Raw genomic sequence first — 6,081 nt, 5'->3', positions numbered from 1 at the left:
GGAGCTGAGCGGTGGCCTAGATTGCTAATTCAATGCATTTGCCTCCATTATTCCTTTGACGCTCCGCTGATGTGTGCAGTGAGGCGGGTGTATCAGAGGGGTGTGTCCGCTCTGCAGTACAGTGGTAGGCTGAGAGGCGATGCCGCTGCATGGCGATGTTGCCATACATTTGCAATGCATGAGGAAACATGGCGTGTGTGTGAGCTATAAATAGTTGATTAAACAGTTCCACCACTACAGCATAATACTGACACGACGCACCATCCTCCTTGATGAAAATATGCATATTTCCTTGCATCCACCCATTTAAGGCGATTACTTATAGCACTTTGTAGTTTTGCTTTATTTTTTAAGAAATTGTTTTTTCTTAATTCTTGTTATTCTGGGTTTGTACCTTCGGGGTTGAATGCACTTATTGTAAGAGCTTTGGATAACAGCGTCAGCTAAATGAAAAATATGAATGAAAAGTATTCAAGTGCTGCTTCCGGTTATACATGTGCTCTTATAGGAGCTCTGCCATGTGCTGGAAATGGTGATGTGAGTTGTGCTGGGGCCGTCGGAGGGAGAGAAGTGGGGTGAAGGTCAGGGGTGTGTCTATAATGTAAACACAGTAAAAGGCTACAGATATGAAGGGGAGAGAGGAAAGAGAGAGCAGGGCCCCATCCGGTCCCATGTATCCTCTTCCAACTAATAGGTATCCAGGCCTGCTGTAGGCTGAAAACATGAGGTACAACTGAACACATTGTACAGAGAAAACAAGGTCTGCAAATTCTTTAGAATTTGCTGTAGTATAACGTAACTGGTGTTCTAACACTACACATTTATTCCTCGCGTTAACCTGGCCTATTCACATGTTTTTAGATAGCTTTCATAAATACATTTTGCAGTACGAATGAATTCCCCCATTTTATCTAAAAAACACATATTTAAAATGTCCTCACAACATTACAGAATACATGGTCAAGCTATAGTCACTTGTTTCTGGTCAAATGTGGAACCGGAGCTGTGCTTTCTCACATGTTATTCATCTTCTGCATGGATCTAAACAGTCATCACAAGGAGCTGCAGAGAGTACTAATAGTATATCTGAGCTTGGAAAGTATTTTGAATGTCTTGTGCTATAACATAAAATGTAATTTCTGACGTTTACATGGCCTATTTACATCTTTCTTTCTTTCTTGCATATAAAAGGATTGCTTTTGTTCACAGTTTTACTATTGTACTTTTTCTATCTTATCTGTTTATTCTGTCTTGATATAATCTTAACCCCTAGTATGTTCTTATAGTCATTACAGTGCTGGGGCTGCTGTAAGTTCTACACTGCTTCTGCTTTTACAATCCCTGCCAGCGCTCCCTTAGCTCCTTCAAAACTTTGCACAACATACATTCCCCAAATATTCCAGCTCATTCCACATTAGACAATTATACAATTTGTACCCACGCTGTGGCTAAACGTTACAAACCGCTCAACAATTAAGGTCACACCATAAAAACCCAGCCTGCACGTACAAATTTCTCTGTCTGCTACAAAAGTTAAGTCTATGTCCCGGTTTAAATTCTGTCTCAAGCTCAGAATCAACGTATCCCGAGCCCTTAAGCACCTTAGACATGTGTCATAATCTTATTAACTGTTGATTCATGTACAGTAACTGGTAGTAAAGTGTGTGGGTGTTAGGTGCATGCTCATGGAGAGTTGATCCTTGTCCTGTGGCTTGGGCGCTCTCCAAGTCTGGCACTTGTGCTGGATCAAGCTGTTCTGCAAACAGGGATTTATTTGGCTCCACAACACCCATGTCAGACATGTATCCGGGCCCAGCCATTTTGTGTCCTCAGACGCTCCGGCCCTTCCCACCTGAGCTGGCTTGCTGTTGGGAAACAGGAAGGAGAGTGGAAATATTTGACCTACTTAAACTGCACAAACTAGTATTCATGGCGCTGGTGCAGAAATGTAAATACCTTGAATGAAAGATCTCATGCTGACACATGTCTTAAGGACAGCTTGATTTGTCTTAAGTCTATTTCACAGTGTGAATGGTCCAAACGGGACAGGTGAACCTCACATATTAACATGCACATCCAAGCAGTAATTTGGATGCAGATTTAAAAGACATCCATTTAAAGTGGAGCACTGGGCACAATAATCCATCTAAATTAATTATTGTTACTTAAAATAATGAGTAAAAAGCATTTGTTGATGCAATGTTCTGTGAAGAGTGAGATTACACATGCGAGTATTGTGAAAAATACTGTATCAAATACTGTTGTAGGATGTAGGATGTATGCCTGAATATGACGACATGAAGTAAATTAACAGAGGGACAGTCTTGGCAGTGTGTGAGCCACAGAGGGACGTCATATGTATCCATGTGCCGCCACGATGAACCAAACATGTCCTTCACGTGTTACAGAAATCAGCCAGTAGTACTCACTGTGTCCAGCGCTCTAGTGACCAGAGCCCTCAGGTGCACCTCCACCCCCCCCCCCCATCTCTTACCATATCCTGAGAGCATGAGGGCTGATCAGCGGGCAGATGTCCTGATGTGTACACTCAAACCTCGCCTGCTCCACTTTGTAATGTTTCACTGCAATACCACACGCATTCCTGCTGCTCTGAAGAAACCAAGGATATCCTGCTGAAGGGACGACTGGTCGGTTCCACTCACATCTGTCATCATGAGCTCAGCCTTCAGGCTGCTGGTCAAAACCTACACAGACTCACTTCCTCCAGGCCAAACCACATTGTCTGTAGATTGAATGGAGCAATTTGATCAGCTGTGGATGCCATCTTCTAAACCCCAACAATCCTGTTGATTACTGAGTTGATCTTAAATCCATCATGCTCAGGGACCATGTCTGAACATGTGCAACTGAACCCTGCGCTCGCTGACAGGCAGACTGCTGGTGGTGAAGACAGGCATTTCTGTCACTCTTTTTCTCAGCACTGCGGACACCCAGGCCCACGCCAGTACCCCCCCCCCCCCCCCACCACCCTGCTCACACTTAGCAGTGAACCATCACATTCTCACTGTCATCAGTTTGACAACGACAATACACCACAGACACTGAATCTTCATAGAAATCATAGGCAAAAATGATTCCTGAAACATCATCCGCAGAAGATTTATCTATCAGTATTTCTTTATTTCAATAATTCAGACATAAGCACAGGATAGCAAGTATTGTTATGTCACATTGAATATACCAGTTTCTGTTAAAAAATAACAAGTTTTCTGTTGAAAAAATATCATATTAATCATAAATAGTAGTTTTAATCATGCAAACATGTAACCTGGTCTCACGTGGAGCTGGAGCCCTTTAACATGTCGCCAGGAGGTGAACGAGATGATTGTAGACTTAGGGAAGCAGGCGACGAGGTGGAAGTGCCCTGAAACTCATCAATATACCTTAAGTGGATCCTGTCAGCAGTTTCCAGTTCCTCTGGGTCAGCGATAGGGGGTAATGTTAATACAGAAATCCAGCACGGCTCCACAGATCCTCAGCAGCATCCACATGTGCTGCATCGAGATTATCAGTAGCAGCTGCATCACCGTGTGGCGTCCGGGCTGCACCGCCCTGGACCGTAAAGCTGTGCAGCAGGTGATCCAGACAGCATAGGTTCTCACAGGCAATAAACGGGATGTTTACCACAGGAGACACTCGAGAGAGGCCCACAAAATCATGCAGGACCCACTCGTCCTGCCACGTCAAACCCTGTAGTCTTATAACATCTGGGTAAACATGAACATCATACTGTTTCCAGCTGTCGGCAGGTTCAGGACCGTGTCGTCTCAAAGCCATCAGCATATGTCCCTCACTCACTCGTATCCTTTGTTTACTGTCTCCTACTGTCCTGAACTGTCCTTTTGGTTTATTTTTTCCCCTTTCAACAATGATTACAATTTTTAAAGCTTGTTAGCTTGTTTAATTTTTAATTATGTTGCTGGTACAGACATAACTGCAGCAATTTAAGTATTGAACAGAACTGTAATCTTCATCAAAATGAAATATCCATGTAAAATTGAAGAACCTCCAAAAGGTTATTAAGCAATTCTGTAAATGTTCTCGAGTTTAACCCTGGTCCTAAGGTCTAAGTTATGAAGTGTCATTTGATAAAATAAATTATTCTCAAATAAAGCAGAACAAAATTGTTATGCAGTAGGTATGTTAGGGGTATGTTTTAAATTAAATGGTTCAAATAAACACAACATATTTGGTTTTAAATACTTATGGTAGTGATACGATTAATACTGTGGGAGTTGTTGCTCAAATAAACAGTTTTCTCTTCTTGTCTTCAAAGTTTTATGTTGCAGAAAATATAGAGCATTGTTGAAATTCCTTTGACTTCTTTAAATATTGACTCCAGAGACCAGTGGTTATTTTTATTTTTTGTTCATAATTCCTCAGCAGATAGCCAAGACGGAGTGGACGCTGTTCCTGGACTCCTACTGTTTTTAAACTCTGTACAGCACAACAATAACACAACTTATTGAAACCAGATATCGGATGTGCAACAGGATCAGCTGTCAGATTTAATGATGCATAGAGACCGACAGTGATATTTCATTCACACACACAGAAATATTAAACCGTCACACCAGTCTCCGCTGGGAGCTGCAACGTGGAGACCTGACTCACTGTACTAGGACCAGCGTGGGCCATCGGAGTTCCTCTAGTTCCCCCTTCTGGGAGGATGAGGGACACCAATCATGCCTTAAGTGGAGCACACCAGCTTTAACAACACCACACAGATAAATATTGCAGTGTGATACAGTTTTCAAAATGGCACAGAGGAAGTCAGCCATGAATCACTGAGGGCCTGCCAATGAATGCAATGCAACCGGAGGAGCCAGTCCCAAGCGATTACATATTTGTGCAAACTTGCAAGAATGGTAATGTGGCCTTTGATTAAAAATTTCAAAATAGATTTTATACTAAATGGAGGAAACATCATTCCAAACCCCAAGGAGGTTATTTCCACTTGTTTCCATCTGTTTGTTTGTATATTTGTTTGTTTGTTAGCCAGATTACGCAAAGGATGAGCCAAGAGAGATCACATTATATTTTGGCATTAATCCAGACAAAGAGGCTTATAACTTTTTTTAACATGACGAGATATAGCTTTTTAATGTTTTTATTCACACTGCCTTACCCAGGGAATAATACATACAAAAGGGTTAGGATTGGTTGCAAGATAAATAGGTCTGATTTGTAAAATGTTTTTAACCTTAGTTGATTGCTCCATACATTTGTGATTGTAGACATTAATTGTGTGTGCAGTATATGTGTGTTTCCCCAGTCCTCTCCGGCAGTGAGTTCAAAATCTCCTCAAGCAGAGTCGTTCTAGAGGTGAACCCAACATCACTGGGGTTTAAGTTATCTCACAAAGCACAGTATCACTTCAGACGTCTAAGGTTTTTATAATAGATCAAACACAAAAGAGATCATGGGTTTGCAGGTAGTTCCATATGTTCAACCAAATATAGTGATTTTCTCATTTACTAAAAGTAAATGTTCAACTGAATACTGTTCTGGTCAGAATGATGCATTGTTTCTTTTTCATTTAAGCCCTGGATTTGGATGAACTGCATCATGTAAACACAAAAGACAAAAATAATTTAACTATAATAGAGTTAATAAAGTAAAAAATCTCAAAGACCTCAGTGAGGTCAGGGGCGAGCATTTATTCTTGGTCTTGAGGTCCCTGTACGCACAGTACCATTTTCCACCCATCTGTATCCTCACTTCTTGTGTGGGAGTCGGCATTGTGCATTAACTCCTGCACACAGAAGAATTTCTGATTTCTCTACAGCAGACCAGGTGAACGACTACATGACCACGCCTGTGACCTGGCATGCAGCGCTTTTAAAGGAGTGTCAGAAGGAATCAGGTTGACATGGTGGCTTTTTTCTCTGCCGATAATATACAGGGTGAGACTATTAAAAAAACTTAGATCTGCCCCATGCAGGGGCAGCGGTTGGAGTGATGCCACGTGAATCCACAAAGGCAGCATCTCTCTGGATGCTTGCCTGTAACGCCTGGGTGTGCCACAGGGGGGCGCTGCACGAGTTTTGGCCGTGTACA

This window comes from Platichthys flesus, chromosome 2 (assembly GCF_949316205.1).
Source record: "Platichthys flesus chromosome 2, fPlaFle2.1, whole genome shotgun sequence".
Taxonomy (NCBI): Eukaryota; Metazoa; Chordata; class Actinopteri; order Pleuronectiformes; family Pleuronectidae; genus Platichthys; species Platichthys flesus.
This window is presented reverse-complemented; position numbering follows the sequence as displayed.